The sequence below is a fragment of the Thermobia domestica genome, chromosome 4, assembly GCF_964235325.1.
Source record: "Thermobia domestica chromosome 4, izTheDome1.hap1.1, whole genome shotgun sequence".
Taxonomy (NCBI): Eukaryota; Metazoa; Arthropoda; class Insecta; order Zygentoma; family Lepismatidae; genus Thermobia; species Thermobia domestica.
In genome coordinates, this window is record NC_137457.1 from 161,070,933 (window position 1) to 161,092,823 (window position 21,891).

The window sequence follows — 21,891 nt, forward strand, 5'->3', positions numbered from 1 at the left end:
ATTAATGGGAGCGCTGCTTTAGCCACTTGTCTAAATCAAGTATTAGCACATGGTGTTCGTTCGAATATAATCTTTTACCCGAATGCACTTGGATATTGTTGTGAACGCGACGTTCATATATAGAAACAAGACGCCATATAGGACTGATATATATAACAGAATTCTGACGTAAGTTACAATTATCGTGAAATATATTGTGTTAGATGAATCTTAAGCCAAGTGTATAAATCTACAAATGATATTTGACTGAGTTCTAACTAATTACTCTTGATATTTCAGAAACGAACTGCGGTGGTGGTTATTTATACTAGATTACGTAAAAAATTGAATTTATCGATCTGTTCCATATAAATATTTCTATCATCGAATTTTTTGGTCAGAAATCTACACGGAGTTCCACATTGCTAATAGAATAATAAATAAACCTTGTATCGAAATGCGTTGCGGTTTGTCGTTAACGCACTTTTAAAATATTTATACTCAGCACGTAAATGCAGAATATTATTGAAAAAGGAATATCACAAAATAACAATGAAAGAATCTTAGAGAATTCGGAAAGAGAAAACTAATAGTTGAACAGAGAAAATGATTCTGTTAAGTTCATCTAACTCTATATGCAGTGCTGGATCCATAGGTTTATTGATTGGTTTATGATTTCTTTATCCATTTGTAGTATTCTGAGAGAATATTCTCTCCGAAGTGTAAAGAAATCAGATTCACTGAAAGCATTGCCACTGATTGCGATGAGAGGATTCTTTACAGAAAAAACACGTCTCTTGGATTGAACATCTTAAAGATAATCCAGACCACTTGAAACAATTTCAAATTTCTATGATATCAACAGTCAATATGTTGTATTGCCATCAGGAAATCATGAATTTGAATGTCTGGTTAAGTGGCTCATTATCTAGTAATACAAACATTAATGAACTATAAGGCATTAAAGTAATTTTAAAATATAATGTAACAATTCACATATCTCATCGTCACTACTATTACAAGAATAATATTTCTCAATTCCAGAAGAAGAACCGTTCTGCTTCAGCCATGGGTAGTTCATAGTGAAAAGTGCTTTCTATCTCAGGCCTTCGTTTTTGTGATAAAGACGTAAAAGCTTGTGTTCACAAATAAAATCTATTCAAGGTTGTAATCGACCACTCTAATGTAAATTTCTGTTATCAAATTATTCTCCAGTTAAACACTGCAGTTATTCTAGCACAGTTACCGTGACATAATGACAGTTAAGTAGGAGTCCTCTAACATAAGTGGGTAAAAAACCTGGGTAAAAAGTACATGAATGGCATTTAATATGTAGTGTTAGAAGGTAATCATCTAACAATTAACAGTTTAAAGTTACCTTAACTGAGTGGATTGGCTATACGTCATAGGGAGACAGAGTGTTCTGCAATAGATGTGTAGCTCGCGATATGCAAATGTAGCGTGAGGTCTAATGTTTTGGGAAACTACAAGTATTCTCGAAAACTGTTGTAGACCATGAGTGACGTATATTCTTTATCATATTAGATTGATTCTTAGCATATGGGTAGTTTTAACGTTTCCGTTTGCAGAACTCGTATTACAACTGTATATATATATAGTTGTAATACGAGTTCTGCAAACGAAAACGTTAAAACTACCCATATATATAGCTGTGTGTGTGTGTGTGCGTACAAATATATGTACATATAAAGAATAGATTATCATGATTCCTGTTTCATCTTGAACGAAATCGTTGTTTGATAATATTACCATATTACACAAAAGACCTAGCAAATGGTCCAAGTTGCTTCATTTATGCAATTAGTGTTTTGGTTATGAATTCAATAGGTAGAATTTTAAGTTGGATAATGTCCAGATCGTGATGATCAAACCATAATCCAAAACTATTTCAGCAGCAGTGCAACGTGCTTATTTTGAGCAGGAGCGTCATTTCAGATGTTGTTTGGGGGGGGGGGGCAAGACCCCTTAACATTAGTAAAATTTCGCGTTTTTCCCTGATTTACTACTATTATATTCATAAAATCTATATACATCAAACTCAGGAAGGGGGCAAATGCTCCTCCCTGCCCCCCTAAATGACTCCCATGATTTTGACGTCTTTTCGTAGTTGCTGTTTCCGAAGCAGAGGGGAGAGTAACGTACTTGATGTCGGAATTTCACACCTAATAAGTCATGGTACGCTTAGTGAACTGTCAAGATTGATACAACAAGATAGACTACAAATTATAATACAATTAAGTCGGCCCATAAGACGTTACAAAACATAGCCCTGTAAAAGCATATCTCAACGTACGCTGTGAAGTTCTTAGCAAAATTCCAAACCTTTACCAAATATTGAATATACTGTATCTTCAGTTACTATCCAAAGGATGAATGGCAATCGGCCTTGTATTACGGAGCCTCAAAAATGTATGTTCCAATGAATTTCGACCTTCCTTTATCAGAATGATGGTCGGTTATGGATCAAACGTCTTCCATTTCACCAGTCTTTCGAGGTACATACAGTAGAATGAAAACAGCAATGATGGAGCTCCGTCATTTGTAGGACTATTGGGCCGTATCTTGCCAAGTGATGTGTCTTTGTGCGTACGTTTTCTTACATGTCCTTTAATTTACCTTCACTACCGAATGATCATTTCTAATAGTCTAATGACATCCATGTTACCAATATTTCCAACTGGTCATTTCATATACAACATTTTATCGTTAGAATTTCAAGGCTGCTCTACAGCGCATCGAAATACACCATATTGTATTTAAGTTGGTGAAAATATCTATGATGTTGCATGTTTCAACAAAATTTAACCAATTTTCAACGCTATTGTATATTAAATTTTATCTCATACCATACAAAATGTATATGAAAAAATAATGTATGTTTTCAGGTGCAACATGGCATTCAAGCAGGAATCTATTAACATTAACTTTGTTCATGACAAACCATACGTTTCCTTCTACTAGCAAAAAGTGACATGCAATATTTAGATAAAGTGTAATTCTGATTAGGATGGTAAGTGTAATAATAGGTAGTAGTGAAAACATATTCCTAATTTTTGCATTAGTAAATATTGCTGTTCATATCACGAATAACTTTTTATATTCTATTATTTAGATCAGACAATTTGAAAGGGCAGCAATGTCAAGAATCGTATTTTTAACTTACCTTCCACTTGAGCTGAAACAGAAAAATAAGTGATTAGAAACATAACAATTCTTCATATATATATATATATATATATATATATATATATATATAACTGAAAATTTATATCGATATGTTGTTTCAAATTTTAAAAAATACTGGTGTTAGACGTTGACACTTACAACCTTGTGGCAAGTAAATATAGTCAAGGTGACATTCATTGACACATTCTGTCATATACAAAGGTAAGAGTCTTGTATTCAAACAAAGTTGATTATCCCGACAAAGCAGATATTTAGGTTACATTACAGCAAACACTGCAATTCGCGTCATACGTAATTCGCATCATGAGACAATGAAGAACCCGAAAATAGACTTACAATTTTACTATCGATTCCATCTAATCATTCTGTGTAGCTACAAAAATTATCTATCTATTAAAGTGCTACAATAGCTACTAAAAGCGCCCGAGCTCCAACGTATAACTGTGGCTTTCAAATCTTTCATTTACGGTTATGTGTGATTTCACGTTTAACAGAGACAAACATTTTAAGTACGAGTACTTTAAATAAATCAGTTAACTAGATCTTTTTCATAAAATGAAATGAAATCTTTGAGTTTTACGTCCCACGGTTATGCCGGCTAGGCTAAAGGAGACGGTGATAATGAGAGATGAGTGAAATGGTGGAATGAAGAAAGTGGGAGGAAACGGGAGAACCCCGAGAAAACCCACGAGCACGGTGTTTGTCCACCACAAAGTTCACTTGGCGGGGGCTGGGATCGAACCCGGGACCCCAAGCACCAGAGGTGAACGCTCTACCACTGAGCCACCGCGCCCCCTTTTTTTCATAAAGTTTATGATATAAAATTGTTGTTCAAAGCCTTTTTTATTTTAATAAGCCTTCTCTAAAATCAATGCACATGAATTGTGCTTTCAACTTCCGAGTTCCTTTAAACTAAATATCGTGAAAGTTTATATGTTTCTGGTCAATCCTTTCGACAGTGAGATCTCGGAAACTACAGGCTCTAGAAATACATCTTCACTGATCGATTGGAAATTTTGCGTAGATTGTCCAGTTTTAATTGAATATTTAAAAACATGGCCGTTATTTCTTTATTACATTTTTTAAGGTACACATGGAAGCGTTGGAATTTAAAGAAAACTAAAACATCATATCCTACGCGTTATACACTCCAATACCACGTTGTTGTATACAGGGGTTGCATATCTCTCATGTGTTTATTTCATATCGAAATAATAATGAAAAAGGAACGATAATGATTTCTGCAGTCTAACCAGTAAGATGAATCTTTACTTATTTATTTTTTATGAGTTATTTGCCCAAGGAACACCATATATAACTGCAATTATAATTAATTGTGAATGTAATGTACTTGCTTATTACATACTGCATGCAAGAAGAAAGAAAACACTGGTTATGTATGATTTAGAAACTCCAACCGGAAGTAGGCTCAAATCTTGCAAACGGTGCGACATATTGAGGTCCCCTCTATGATACGCCATGCCGATTTTTTAAAATCAAGACTTTTTTCACTTGTGTCTGCAAAAGGACATGTACATATGTTGTGAGGAATGAGAAGGATATTTATGCTCATATGCGAATTATGCGCTCTGTAGAGAGCGCAGGTTCAACTAGTAGTATAAAAATACATTCATATCAATTTGCAAAAGCCAAACATGTTTACCAAATATTCGGGTGTCCCATTTCAGACTAGACAAGACGTTTTCGTAATACTAAATTTAAAACAAAAACTGGAATCAATAGAATTGATATCATATAATCTTCTTTTCACCTTTATCCAATACAAGAAACACATGACATTCGCACTAAATCACACATAAAAGTAATATCGTTTCCTAAAATGCGTGGCAAGACATAATTTCTTACCAAACATTATACATTGTGATAAAAGTGATTTTAGATAGGCTGCAAGAAAGTAAAATCAATCGAATGTGGATTTGTTATTGAGTAGGATTGCCACTAAAAAACAAGTCACAAGTTGTAAGATTATATTCTAATGTTTAATGAAACGTGATTTCAGGAATCAGTAAACATATCTTACTATTTTCTTAGTAACTGGAAATAGTAGATTTCAAAATTTCAGGTCGGATCTTAAATATTTCACCAAGAGAAATAGTATATGCTTTAATATCGTCTTCAAAATGTATATTGAACTATGCTCGTATTTACAAAATCAAGAAAAATATTGCATACTGAAACTAAAACATTTCATTCAATTTTTATAAAATGTATATTCAAATAGGACTTAAACCATGACGAACGCTTAAAAAAATTAAAATAAAGAGTACAAAATCCTTTTTTCCCCTAGAAGATAATTGGAAATGAGCTTCTATATGTCACTCGCTAAAGCTCGCGGGGGGCTCCGCCCGCAGACCTCCGGTCATGGCTTTGCCATAAGGTATCAACTTCTACAAAACTTTTCCTTCAGAAATTCACTTCCCATTGCAGCAGACACCTGTTACCAACACATACTACAATTCAACCGTTACTATTTCTTCCATTTAACTTTGTACAACAAACACATAATTTATTAGAAAGAACTCTATTAGTACTTCTACTCTGGCAATCATGTACATGGCTTATGCTGTACACTTTGTGCACATCTATGCATATTACAGAACAACAAAATTTATTTTCTGAAACATTAAAAGCGGACACTGTTTTCTAGTAGCCTACCTATTAAACCTAGCATTTTCGGGAAAACGCATTGTATAACCCGAAAACTCTTCCGAATTTAGAGGTGTAACTCGCCAATGCAGACTGGGGGCTCCGCCCCCTGACCCTCGCACATGGCTTTGCAATGAAATTTCTCAACTTCTGAAAAACTCGTCTGGAGAAATTGCTTCTAATTAAAGAATATACTTATCACCAACACATACGTCAATCCAACGGGTATTATTTCCTGAATTTCACTGTCAACAGCAAATTTACAATTTATTGAAAAGAACTATATTCCTACGTGTACATTGACAATCATGTAAATGGCTTACTATGCGCGCCTTGCGCATATCCATACGTATTAGAGACAACAATAACACTTATTTTCTGCCACATAATACCGGAGAATGTCTTGCAATCTACTACTTAATAAACCTTACAATATAAAATTTGTTGCAGGACTTTTAAACATTTATATATAGCTTTTTCATAAACACTACTATTTGTATTGTAATATATTACAATGTATTATAATGGTGTACTTGGTAATAATTTCACAAACATATTAACTGCTGCAAAGGTATTTCATATCTGTTATATAAAAGTGGAGAAAAATTTGCAGTCTTCCGACATATTTATTATTATATTTTCATCGAAGACTACCATTGAGTACATAATCATTTCCTAAAAACTCAAAATCATATTTGTTATTATAATCAGCTAATAAAACATGAATTCCAAAATAATATGCTGTAAGAAAGCGCATACATAATGCCATCAGTGCTCCGACTTTAGAGGTGTAATACCATTGATACTGACCCCTTATGTCCCATGCGAGTAGTAAGTAGAAACTTGAATATGTAAAACTTTAAGTAGTTCAGTAGTCCAGTAGAAGCATGTCAAACTACTGCGGGGAGACCTGGGTTCGATCCCCGACGACTTTTTCTTCTTTCTTCAAACTTATATTTCGTTAGTATATGTTGATTGCCAATAAGGTTGAGTCTATTATACACGACATTTTATTCGCACCTTGCCCACCAGGAAAACTATTGAATCGAAAGAAGCACTTTTCCACGTATCTCATATATTACAGGTATTTACGATGCCGACCACACAACTGCCAAATTACGTTTTTTTGAGCATCTAGTATGGCTATTTTCCAAACCTTTGTTCCTAGACACCGGTAGTTCATAGACACTAAATTGTGAAACTGATGCCCAATGTTATTTCAGACTCTTTTTGGGGACACTGCCTCCTTAGAGCGCCCCTGGAGGAGATCAAAATAAAACGTTTATAATACAATAACAAATAAAATATTACCAGCAGTGCCCCCGGCCTAATAACTCACCCCGGAACATTGCTTCCGTAAGACACACTGGTGATGCTCCATTTTCAAAGCTAGATATGTTTGATTTTAAACCCTTCAGTATTGTCTCGAAACTTCACACGAACTTACTGCCTCGTTTCGGAACCATCTCAAAAGTTGCCGTATAAATATATGTTTTCCCTATACGTATGTAAAAATGAAAATATTTCGTGTCCGCAATACGAACAGAAAGTACTTTGCTAATAAGAAGAAATGGAGATAAGAAAAAGTACAAAACCGTTTAGTCGGGAATATAACACAGACTTGCTACTTAGAAAGCCCACACGTTACCTCTTAGCTATCCTCGTACGTTGATTCATTTTTGTCCTATTATGCTTAAAATAACTCATAACAAGGCAGATCAAGCCAATTCAACAACATGGCATCTTTGCATTCAAGATGGCGACTTCTCCAATGATTTGTGTCTTTATTGAAACTGCAGTTTATCCTTAAGAGTATAGCAAAACATGACTCTCCTAGCGTGAGAACAACTTACAATTTTCATGGTTACAACCTTTTGAACCGCCATCTTGAATCGAAGAGGACGACGTTTCCAACATGTCCGATTTTTCCCCTTATTTACACTGTAATCTACACACTTGAACGCAATTTCATGGTTCCACCATATCTACAAATTGTCTAGAATTAGACGCACCCTTATAACATTCCTAGCACTTTCTTACACCAAAGATGACTATTTTTTTTCAAGTTTAAGGGGGATTCGCAAACTACGTATCAGAATAAAAATCCCTTCGGAATTTCATCAACCTATACACAGCCATTAAAAATTTCACATGTTTTAGATTTGCGCCGCCAAACCAAAACGAATTTTAATGCTCTCTTTTCTAATATAAACTATTTTCCTATCTTCACTGTCTGATAAAATATGACGTTTCTATGATATGCGGAATTACCCTAAAAACCAGCAATTTGAAACGACGAAAAATTTCGAAATTTCATTTGCATGGAATATGTCTCCTTTTTCATGATATCGGAATTTTCCCATTACTCACATCACATGGCGAACAAGTATGCAAAATTTGGTATGTGTATGCTTTACGGTAGAATACAAACAGTTAAGTGTATTTCCGAATATAGAGGCATATAATTCCACAGATTGCAGCCCACTACATACCAGTACTATTGGAGCAGTAAGAAGAAGTTGAAAATCTAAGGAATTCAGTATTGTAGGGGAATCACGTGAGTCTACTGGCCAGGAGACCTGTGTTCGATTAATATCAAATTCTTTTTCTTTCTTCGAAAGTTTGTTTTTATAGCATATATTGTTTGCCTATAAGCTTGAGTCTATTATACACTGCATTGCATTCCAACCGGTCATGCACACAAACTACTGAACCGCAAGGGGAATTTTCCACTATATACGCTGCCAACGAGACAAATGTCAAAAGGTGCCAGTCCACTACATATATATATATATATATATATATATATATATATATATATATATATATATATATATAGATAGATAGATAGATAGATCGATAGATAGATAGATAGATAGATAGATAGATATACATATATATAGATGGTGATCACAAAAATGGAAACAGCTGTAGTTGGCAACACGTCAGATGTATGGGTTGGCAGTGGTGTCGTGGCGTCCGCAGCGCCGGACCGCTGGTGGTGGTATGTTAGGTCGGTCTCCTACTACGTCAGGCGCAGTGGAACAGCAGTGTCCATTGGCTGCAGCAGACGGAGGTAGTGTAAAATGGGAGACCTCTCAGATTTTCAAAGAGGGCAAATTGTTGTTGCGCGGTTATGTGGAGTGAGTGTGACGGCAGTGGCTACTGTGTTAGGTTTGTCGCGTGGGACAGTGTCGAAGGTGATGACGTCCTACACAACACACGGGAAAAACACATCGGGGAAGCGGAACAGTGGGCGGAAGAAAATCATGAGTGACAGGTTACGCCGAGTATTAAAGCGCATTGTCACGCAGAACCGTCGTACCACTGCGAAGCAAGTGACGGAGGAACTCAATCAGCACCTTCCCCATTCTGTTCCGACAATCACAGTCCGCCGCGAATTACATGACATGAACTTACGGAGTCGTGTTGCACGGGCCAAACCGCTCATCAGGGACCATAACGCTTTCGCACGCCGCAAATGGTGCTGCGACCATGCAACTTGGACCGTTGAGGATTGGAGACGTGTGATATGGTTTGATGAGTCATCCTTCACACTATTGCCAACCACGGGCCGTTTTTATGTGTGGAGAACGCCCAAAGAAGCTTGTGATCTGCAGTGTCTCCGCCCAACTATGAAACATGGCGACGGCTCGGTGATGGTGTGCGCTGCCATATCATGGTTTACATGGGGTCCTGTGGTCACACTTAGCGGACGAATCACTGCCAACGATTATGTCGCAATTTTAGGAGACCACATGCATCCTGTGGTCCGGATGTTGTTCCCGGACAATGACGCCATCTTCCAGGATGGTAATGCGCCCATTCACACAGCTGGCGTTGTTGCAGCGTGGTTTAAGGAACATCGGGATGAAGTTCAACATCTCCCCTGGCCCGCCCAATCCCCAGATCTCAACATAATTGAAAATCTGTGGTCCGTCTTGGAAACACGACTCCGGTGACGATTTCCACCTCCATCCTCTCTCACAGAACTGGCCGATGCCCTGAACGAGGAATGGTGTAAAATTCCACTTGCTACCATTCACGACCTCTATGCCTCCATCCCACGTCGCATCAAGGCTGTTCTGAAGGCGAAAGGTGGCCTGACACCATATTAACCCATTTGAGACCAAATTATTATTTTTGTGATTTATTTCACTTTAAGAAGTTAATTTAGTTTATTATTGCGTAAGTATCACAAAAATATAAAATTTTGATTTTTCCTGCTCATCAGATGTGTCTTACGCCCTGTCCTATAAATAGGACGCTGGTCCTTTCTGATATACTAGAAAGGACATATATTTAACTAATTGCATTTTATCGTTTTAGTGAAGTAATTCAAATTTTTATCGCTGAGTGCCTCGAGACATTGAATGATAACAGCCGGTATATGAAAGCATGAAGTTTTCCTTTATATATATATATATATATATATATATATATATATATATATATATGTGTGTGTGTGTGTGTGTGTGTGTGTGTGTGTGTGTGCGTTTTCAGTTAACGTTTATTTACGGAAATTATACAAAAATACGATATATGATATATAACTAAACAGAACATACAAATACCAGTATTTAGAACACCCAACTGTTATGTTTGAAGCACAAATAATTGCTATTTTGTAATTTCGATCTACCTGTGCTAGTTTGTTACACGTGTTTGACTTTGATTCAAGGTTTATTTTTCTTTGCCTTCGTTGTATTTCACGAAACACTTTCAACCAAAATGTCACATTACACTTTTCAAAGTATGATGATGGTTTTGAAGTGCATTCATTATCATGGCATCTTTACGTGTTCCTTTCTGTAATGAAGTAATCCCTTATAGCGAAGCGTACATCATTGAATACATTTGAATAGGTGACTACCAAGTTTGATATATTTGACAGAAATGCTGCTCCTGAATATCAGAAGATCCACATTGGACTGAGTTGGTTTCGTAAACGTAATCATGAATGTACGTTCGTTATGTTAATAATTCGTGTAAATATCACCCGATATCACTTCTTGCCTCTTATATCAATTCTATTTTTTTTATCTAGGAAATCGAGATGGTCGACACCTCCCGTGTGGTTATTGTAGGATGTTATAACGTGAGGATGCTCAATTCTAATATGTTCATCATGTAGTCGGCTCCTCCTCTTCATTCACGAAACAGGATGTACGCTTTTAAAATTTGTGTCAATTACAACACGTCGATTGTCATGCGTCCTAGTCGAATCTGTATTCATGAGAACTTCATACATATTTACGCAACTCTTTTGAATCAGTCAATGTATATACTGAGACACACGATTGCTTTGCAGAGTACGGGTTGTTCTGAATTCCGATTCACGAAGATGAATTAACAGATCTCTATTGGCGAAGAAATTCTCAAATATATAATATGACTTTTCGGATCATCTAGTATATTGAGAACCACTCTGGAATCTAATGAAAAATATTCTCTATCATTATGTATATTGTTTCTAGCACTCTCCTTTATCTTCATGTCATTTCCATAGCAGAGATCAAATTTTTATAACAAGTTTTATAATCAACCAAGCGAAAATGATCATTCTTTATCTCCGCACCATACCGACCTGTTTGTCTCCATTGTGTCACTGTTGAAAATACAATAGAATATCTCTGTAGGTGACTTCTTTACAACATTTCGCTTTCGGTTCGCTCAAGTTTCTGTCACTTTGTACACCAACTCGGGCAAGCTTTGTGTGTGATGCGTTCATTTCTCTCCAAATTTGAACATTATTATAAAGCAATTTTCTGTCTCTTCCATTTACTTCTCTACTGTAACTATACTAAAGCTTAGATATAAATTGCATTCAATTGACAAAAGCAAAAAATTGATGTTACCAAGCGTTAAACAATGAATGATAAGCGTAAAAACTCGAAAAGATCAAGGGCGTTGGTCTATCTATACATTCCCTTTTATTACTTGGTAATATATTGCTTTGGACCAGCGTCCTATTTATATGACACCAATGTTTCAACATCTATAGCACTGAAAGTTATAACAAAACTAAAATAACTTTCCTATAGCGTGATTGCTGCATACCTATTGCTACCTAATAGATATAAACCAAATGCACTGTTTCCATTAAAACAAAAAAAAAATAACATTACCCGAATCATACCCAAATAAAGAAACTTACACGCGTAAATTTAAGTGTTCCTTTTCTAAAAGAGGGAAAGGAAAAATATATTAAAAAATACAGTGCATTATGACAGGTCTCCAATTGCTCGCTGTAAATAGCAGAACTCGAAAACTTTATTCGTCTTTGTTATAAAAAATAAAATATCAAGTGTCCAAAAAATAGGACGCTGGCTCCAAATGGGTTAATCTGGTAAGTTGCAATTTCGTTCAGGTGTTTCCATATATATATATACAGAGTGTTGATTAATTCGTGTGTCAATTTCATTTGTTCACTGTACAAAAGTGGTATGAGGTAAAGCCGTGGAAATTGGTGTAACTTTACACGAAGGACATAAGTTTTGTTTCGTCATAGAAGCATGTCAATTGTACTGAAGTTTGAAGAGATATAGGGTCAAAGATCAAATTTCGATTTTTTTCTTATGGAATTCCGATGTTAAGTTCTAAAAGAGCCTGAAAAAATGTAAATCGAATTGATAACAAAGAAAAAGCTGTATGGTATAATTCTATGTTGCAAGCTGACCAAATATGCGTCAATTAAGTGTCATGGTCAGAGGTCACTGTCAGACCATGGTCACAGGTCACTTTGACAACCCATTTAACATGATGAGGTACGGACATTGCGTTCTTTTCAGTGTATTCAAGTTGGTTCTCAAGATCGCCTGTGACCTTGATCTAACCATGACCTCTGACCATGACACTTAATTGACGCATATTTGCTCAGCTTGCGACATAGAATCATACCATACAGCTTTTTCTTTGTTCTTCGATTTACGTTTTTTCAGGCTCTTTCAGAATTTAACATTGGAATCCCATAAGGAAAAAAATCGAAATTTGGTATTTGACCCTACATCTCTTCAAACTTCAGTACAAGTGACATGCTTCTATGCCTTAAAAAAACGTATGTCCTTCGTCTAAAGTTACACCAAATTCCAAGGCTTTACCTCATACCACTTTTGCACAGTGAACAAATGAAATTGACACACGAATTAATCAACCCGAAGGCGACCAAATAATACGTGTATAATAGAATAATAAATACAATAATATGAGCAGTATCTCTGGGAATACTAACTGTGAACTCCCAGACCATTGTTACTTAAAGAAACTCTGGTGAAGCCCCATTTCCAAAGTTATATATGTTTGTTTTTAAATAGTTGAGTATCGTCTTGAAGCTTCACATTAACATACTCCCTAGTCTCCAGACCATGTCAACAGTTAGCATATAAACATATCCTTTATGTCTATGTCTGTAATAACAAAAATATTTTATTCACGCAATACCAACAGAACCTATTTTGCTAAAAAGAAACAACGGCGATAAGACAAAAACGAAAGATAAAACACGGTTAGCCTGGAAATCGAACCCAGACCTGCTAGTTAGAAAACAGACGCTTAACCTCACAGCCAACTTACTACGTCGATTTATGTTTGTTCTATTAATCTCAACATACCATATAACAGGAGAGATGAAGACAATCCAAAACAATTGCAATTTTGAATTCTAGATGGAGACTTCTGCAATGGTTAGTTTCTTCGCTTAAACTACACATCACCTTTAATAATATAGGAAAACTTGACATACCTACCTTGAGCACAACTTACAATTTTCATGGTTACAAATATTTCAGCCGCCATATTGTATCAAAGATCGCGACATTTCCAATATGTCCGACTTTTCCCCTAACTTACGCTGTAATCTACACATTTGAACGCAATTTCGTGTTTCCACCATATCTGCAAGATGTTAAAAAAAGACGCACCCATATAACACTTCTAGCACATTTTTACACCGGAGATGACTATTTCCTTCAAGTTTAAGCACACATTTAGACACTACGCACCAGAATAAAGATGCGGTCGAAATTTTGAAATTCTAGCAACAGAAATTAAAAATTTAACATTTTCTCGATTTGTGCCTGCAAACGAAAACGAATTTTAATTCTCATTTTTAGCAAAAGTGTGTTCCTACCTTCACTCCCGGACAAAATATGATGTTTCTATGATGTGTGATACCATTATAAAGACCCACATATCGAAACTACGGAAAATTTCTACACTTCATTTACATGGAAAATGTCGCCTTTTTCAATATCTCGTAATTTTCCCGTTAGTCACATCACATGGTGAACATATATGCGGAATTTGGTTCTCCTATGTTTAGTAGAAGTATGCGTACAATTAAGTGCGATCGCGAATTCAGAGGTATATAATAATAAATTTCGAAATTTCATTTGCATGGAATATGTCTCCTTTTTCATGATATCGGAATTTTCCCATTACTCACATCACATGGCGAACAAGTATGCAAAATTTGGTATGTGTATGCTTTACGGTAGAATACAAACAGTTAAGTGTATTTCCGAATATAGAGGCATATAATTCCACAGATTGCAGCCCACTACATACCAGTACTACGAGAGTAGTAAATAGTAAGTCGAAAATCTAAGGAATTCAGTAGTGTAGGAGAATCACGTGAGCCTACTGGACAGGAGACGTGTGTTCGATTACAGTTAATTTCTTTTTGTTTCTCGCGAAAGTTTATTTTTATAGTATATATTGTTTGCCTGTAAGCTTGAGTCTGTTATACACCGCATTTCATTCCAACCGGTCATGCACACAAACTACTGTACCGAAAGGGGAATTTTTCCACGTATCTCATATATTATAACTATATATGCTGTCGACGAGACAAATGTGAAAAGGTTCGTATATATATATGTCTGTTTGTGTGTGTGTGAATGCATTTGCTTAAAATTTATAATATTATACTTTTTCAGTTGTGGTATAGACTTCAAACTTAATATATGCATGTATCTAAACGAGGAGTATAAAAAGAGAGATGGCTTGCAATCATTTCCGGTTTGAAGCTCACACTATTCTCGCGAGACAAAATGTATTTTGGTTTCGTCTGGATACTATATCGTGGAAATGAGGCTCAATGTTTTTTTTTTTCAAAATTTTTTGTGGGGTACACTGACTCCTTGGGCCTCTTTGAGTGCACCCGAAGGAGACCAAATAATACGTGTAAGTAGGGAGGGGTCACCTTGGGGTGTTTTTTTCTACTGCGCATGCGCAAAAAAGTCATGCCCCCTTCACGCTGATTGGCTGGCTCCGGTCACGTGACCCCGCCCCCTGGCCACGCCTACGTGACCCCGCCCATGTGCGGGGAATGGAACACCTTAACCGTCCATCCACTGTCTTTTACGACCCCCATTTTAGGGGGATGTACTTGCTCCCTTTTATGAGCTCTTATCTCAACCCATATTTTAACATAGCAGAAATTACACAGAGACTATGAACATAGCAGATCAATAACACATTCTCCATCCGCCTATTAACATAGCAGAGCTAATAAAAGGGCATGGCTTATTATCAACCCCTATTTTACCATAGCAGTGGAGAATACCGAACACTTTGCAGAGCAGGGATATATTTGTTTCCAACCCTGAACCGTCCAACGACCTCCAGTTTACGGGGTGTACTCGTTTCCTTTTATGCTACGAACACATAGCAGAGCAGAGAATAATTCTCCAACCGCCTATTTAACATAGCACATATTACATAAGATGGCTTATTATCAACCCTATTTTAACATTGCAGTGAAGACTACGAACACATAGTAGAGCAGTTAATCTTCAAGGAGTGAACTCGTTCACTTTTATGATCACTTTTTCCACCCCTATGTATTTGTTCCAACCCTTATTTTAACATAGCAGAAATTACATAACCTAATGTAACATAGGAGATGTGTACTCGTTCCAACTCTATTTTAACATAACAGAAATAGTTAACATAACAGGTAACTATTAATGTTTGTGATAACCAGAAAAATCGAAGAAAGACCATTTTAACTAGCTCAGCATGTTATAACTTTTTGTACTACTCAAACAAAACGAAGCTACACATTTGAGTGGTCTACCCAACTTTGTACCAACGAGAAATACCTTTTTAACTAGCTGAGAATTTATTGACCATGTTGTAATGTTTAAAGAAGCGAAGGGATAAATTTGGGTGACCAACTCAATTTTTCACCAAGGAGAAATGCCATTTTAAGTAGCTCAGAATGTCTATACCTTTTTCTACTATTTAAAAAAACAAAGGAATAAATTTTTACTAACGAGACTCAAAATTTTATATCATTTTCTAATACTCAAATGGACGAAGGAATAAATTTGTGTGAGCTATTCACTTTTGCAGCAAGCAGAAAAAGGAAAGAACTAACATTTTGTACTAATCAAATAAGCGAGGAATAAATTTGGGTTGCCTATTTAGTTTTGTACCAACCACGAAAAAAAGCGAAGAAGATCCATTCTTTAACTAGCTCAATATTTCAGTAGCATTGTAACTAACTTAAACAAACGAAAGAATAAATTTGAATTGCTTAAGCAAAGAAGGTGAATGGTAACTAGCTCAGCAATTTGTGACATTTTGTGCTATTAAAATAAACGAAGGGTTAAATTTGAGTGAGCTATTCAATTTTGTACCAAGTAGAAAAAATTGAAGAATGAATAAATTTTGTTTGCTTCTTTACTTTTGTATTAGCAATTAGAAAAGCGGAGAAGGTCTATTTATGTACATTTTGTACTACTCAAATAAACGAAGGAATAAATTTTGATGTTCTACTTTCTGTACCAACCAGAAAAAAAAGAAAGACCATATTCTGCTACTCAAACAAACGAAGGAATAAGCTCAGAATTTCTATAGTCAAATAAATGAAGAAGGATAATTTAAACTAACTCAGAATTTTATATCCTTTAGTAATAATGAAACAAAAGAAGGAATAAATTTGTGTGACATATTCACTTTTATAGCAAGCAGAAAAATCCCCTTTTAATTTTGTACTAACCACGAAAAAAAGGGAAGAAGGCCCATTATAACAAGCTCGGTATTTTATACCATTTTGTACTACTATAATAAATTTGGGTGGTCTATATCCTTTTTATAACAAACAGAAGAAACGTAATGATGATACATATTAACTACTAAGAATTTTATACATTTGTGAGGGATTAAAATAAACGAGTGGTTTATTTAGTTGTGGTGCTACATTTTGTATATTTTTGTGTCAACCAGAGAAATGGCCACTTTAAAGTAGCATTGCCAAATAAATGTTTAATTGCATCTCCCGTCACTAAGTAAGGCTCATAGTTGTGGGTCTAGGTCAAAACCCCCACAGCCAAAACCCCCACACTCAAGAAATGTCAAAACGCCCACACGATCGGTCATAATCCCCACAAAAATGGACAAATCTCCCAAATACACGAACGGTCATAACCCCCACAGCCAAAACCACCACACTCAAGAAATGTCAAAACGCCCACACGATCGGTCATAACTCCCACACAAATGGACAAATATCCCAAACTCAGAAATTGTCACAACTTCTACACAAATGGACAAAACCCCCACACAATCAGACAAATCCCCCACACTCTGATATGATCGTGATTGCACATCTTCGTTGCGGCTCTTTATGATACCCACTTTTAGTGTTTCTGTCATTAGAAAACAGTGCAAGAAGAATAGTTGCAACATCAGTTTAAGTGGAATAAAAAATGTTATTAAAAAGTACAAGGGCAAGACATGCAACCAGGATCACTTCATCTGGCTGTTTGGCTGTTTTGTGGCTGTTTTGTCCATTTGTGTGGGAATTATGACCGTTGTAGGTTATGACCGATTACCAGTGTGGGGGTTTTGGCTGTGGGGGTTATGACAATTCGTGTATTTGGGATATTTGTCCATTTGTGTGGGGGTTATGACCGATCGTGTGGGCGTTTTGATATTTCTTGAGTGTGGGGGTTTTGGCTGTGGGGGTTATGATCGTTCGTGTAGTTGGGAAATTTGTTCATTTGTGTGGGCGTTATGTTCGTTTGTGTGGGCGTTTTGACATTTCTTGAGTGTGGGGGGTTTTGGCTGTTGGGATTTTGACCGGTTCCCATAGTTGTATGGTTATTGACGTGTGTTTAGCGAATTAATTCTTACATTAATATAAGTTTACAAATTATTAACGGCGACACGAAAGTCCAAAGTTTCCCGGTCACTAACTAAATATTTGAACGTAGGATTTAACAAACCAGTGCTGCCGTTTGTTACAGAAGAGAGTTACGTCATAATTCAATTATAACTTAATTCTGTAGAACATACTTCACAGCAATTGGGGTTATTATGAGACTAAGACGTACTAAAGGAAACTGGTTAAGGACGAGGGATAGTGACAATAATAGAAAAAAAGCATGTTGGCCATTTTGAATCACAGCAGAAGGAAAGCCAGAAGAAGAAGAGATCATATCAAAGTAAGAATCAGCTCACCAAGGAGAAGGAAAGTTTCCAAAGATCCATGTTGAACACCATCTATAAAGAGTGCTGAATTATTCATTCTGTTGCTGCAGATATTTAAGCTTCTCAATATAAATGGACTTTAAATAAAATAAAAAAGGAACGTTAATAATGCGTTACCTAACGTATTGTTAGTATAGTGAGGGTCCTAAGGTACAGTGTATTGAACGCAAATTTGTTTCTTATATAACATAGGGCCCCCTTACTAGTGTGAAAGGCAAACGGCTATTGGCATTATTTTTAGTGTAATTTCAAAGCTCCTTATATAGTGCATTTTTTACGTGACGTTAAAGGTAATGCTACTTTAAAGTTACCCTTTCTCTGGGTGACACAAGAATATACAAAATAGTACCACGAAAAATACAATACTCAAATATATTCCTTCGTTTATTTTGCTTTTCTTCTAATTGCTACAAAATTGAATACATCACTCAAATATATTTCTCCGTTTATTTGAGTAGTACAAAATGGTGTAAAATGGTGAGCTTGTCAAAATAGACAGTTTTTGGTTTTATTCTGATTGGTACAAAAATGAAATAGATTACCCAACTTTATCCTTCATTTATTTGAGAAGTACAAAATGGTACAGAAATATTGAGCTAGTTAAAATGGTCAAACGAATAGGTCTCACAAGTTTATTCCTTCGTTTATTTGATTAGTACGAAAGTTTTTTCTTCCTTTTTCTGCTTGCTACAAAACTGAATAGGTCACACAAATTCATTTCTTCTTTATTTGAGTATTACAAAATGAAACTTCTTCGCTTTTTCTTGTCAGTACAAATTTATTCCTTTGTTTGTTTAAATAGTACAATTTAGTCTAGAAAATCTGAACTAGATGAAAATGGCATTTCTCGTTGGTACAAAATTGAATAGACCACTCAAATTTATCCCTTCGTTTATTCAAGTAGTACAGCATGGTCTAGAAATTCTGTGCTAGTTAAAAATGTCATTTCCTCGTTTTTTCTATTTAGTACAAATGGATACCGTTGTCTATTTGCGTAGCACAAAAATTATTAGTTAGTTAAATGGCATTTCTTTGCTTCTTCTGCTTTCTACAAGTTTATCCCTTCTATTGTTTAAATATTACAAGAGATATAAAATTCAAACCCAGTTACAAATGGTCATTCTTCGCTTTTTTCTCGTTGCTACAAAAGGAAATAGGACATCCGTATGTGTATATTCATTTCTTTAAATGGCACAAAAAGAAATAAAATGCTGAGCTTGTTAAAATGAACCGTCTTTGTTTTTCCGTATTAAGGTGCCCTATGTCATATAACAAACAAATTTGCGCTCAATACACTGTACCTTAGGACCATTTTTATTTTATTTAAAGTGCATTAATATTCAGAAGCTTAAACGTCTGCAGCAACAGAAAGAATTATAGTTTTTGAGTTGAATAAAACTGTTTACAGCTAAGAATTCAGCACTTTCCTATTGATAGTGTGCAACATGGAACTTTCAAAACTTTTCTTTTGCTTGGTGAGCGTATTTCTAATTTGATATGATCTCTTTTTCGCCTAGTTTTCCTTCTGGCCAAGTATGCTGTTTTTTCTTTCTTTATTAATTGCCATGAATCGTCGTCATTCATCAGTTTTCTTTAGAACGTCTTCATCCCTTAATAACGCTAATTGCTATGGAGTCTGTTCTACCCAATTAAGTTAAAATTAGGGATGGCCAAAATTTTCCGGAATCCGGATTCCAGAAATTTTGTTTTCCGGAATTCGGAAAAATTCCGGAATTGAGAAAAATTCCGGAATTCAGAAAAAAATCCGGAATTCGGAAAAATCCGGATTTCGGAAAAGTTCCGGAATTCAGATAAATTCCGACATTCGGAAAAAATCAGGAATTTAGAAAAAAATAGGAATTTTTCCGATTTTACTTTCCGGATTCCGGAATTAAAAATTCTGGAATTGGCCATCCCTAGCTAGTAGCTCTTAAAAGAGAAACACAATAATAAATATATATACTGTATTAGTTTCTTGTAGTTGGATGTGTCTTTATCACTTACGTAGACAATTACTACTGCAGTTATTTACTGCTTTATGAGGAAGGTCTTACTTTCACACACAAAAAAGTCGCCGGTATGTCTCAAACATTATCGCGTTCCCACCTGCAGCTTCTCCAAAGCACTGCAAACTACTTTTTAACCAGGCGAAAGGCAGTGAAGGAAAAGAAATCTCAACAAATATTCTAATAATATTCGCTTATTGTCAACATACCTACAGTGAGCACAGAAAGTGTTCGTACATCGTGCATAATTTATATTGAAAACAGCTAGCATGAAAACGGGAGGTGGAAAATATATATATAACCGGAATTAAGACTACACATCCATACATTTTATTTCTATATACAAGAGAAAGGCAAAACAAAGACAATCACTGTTTTGTTCAGAAGAAAAGAGAGAATTCCTTTTTTGTAAACGCAAAAAGTCACTGTACACTTATGACTGAATTAATGCTTATAAAATATATTACGTTATTTAATATTTTGTGGGATTACCCTGTGCGTTAATGATTGTTTGTAGTCTTCGTGGCGTTGATTTCACCTGTAGTAGTTCGTAGTTCTGTAGCTTCGGGACTGATAATGTCCCATTCTTCTTGAATAGCTTTTCACAGGCCTTCTTTAGTAGAGATGCTGTGCCTTCTGATTCTTGTCTCCAGAACAGACCATAGATGTTTTATGGGGTTCATGTCTGGGGATTGGGGAGGTGTGCGAAGCTGTTTCAAGGTATTATAGAGTAGCCACAATCGAGTATTTTCCGCTGTATGTTTGGAGTTGTTGCCTTGCTGAACAATAAACTGTTTTCTGCGCACTAGTATGGAGATTTTCCTTTAATATATTAATATACACTTTGTGGATCATCGATAAAGTGGAGACGACCCACTCTTTAGGCACTCATACAACCCCAAACGAGCACGGACCCTCCTCCGTGTCTTACTTTAGGGACGAGATTTTGGGGATTCATCTCTGTATTCACCTTGCGTCATACCATACGCCTCTCATTGGATTCGATAAGATTAAATTTACTTTCGTCCGAAAATATGACCCTCTTCCAGAAAGAAACCTGATCCCTTATCTTTATACTCTTTTTCAAACTTTAGTCTCTTTATACGATTTGTCTTGTTCACCCATAACATTTTCCTGGCTATCCGACCATGATACCCTGCAAATATTCCGCACTGTACTGGCTGATACTTTAACACCGCGTGTTTCCAGATCCGTTGCCAATTGCACAGCACTACTTTTCGGAACCTTTTTTCTTTCCCTAATAATGTAACGTTTATCTTCTTCACTGAACACTCTTGGTCTTCCAGTTTTTTATTTCGCGCAGTGATAGAAACATTATACATCGCAATTATTGTTTGTACTGTTGAACGAAACCTGTCTGCAAAGTTTGCTATCTTTTTCAAAGATTTACCTTTCTTATGCAATTTAATAATTACTTTTTTTGTCTCCTCATGTGTTTCTGTTCGGTTGCTTCCCGTTTTGACAGCCCACCGTGCAGTTTTTTCACTCCTATTCACAACTAAACTCATTCTGT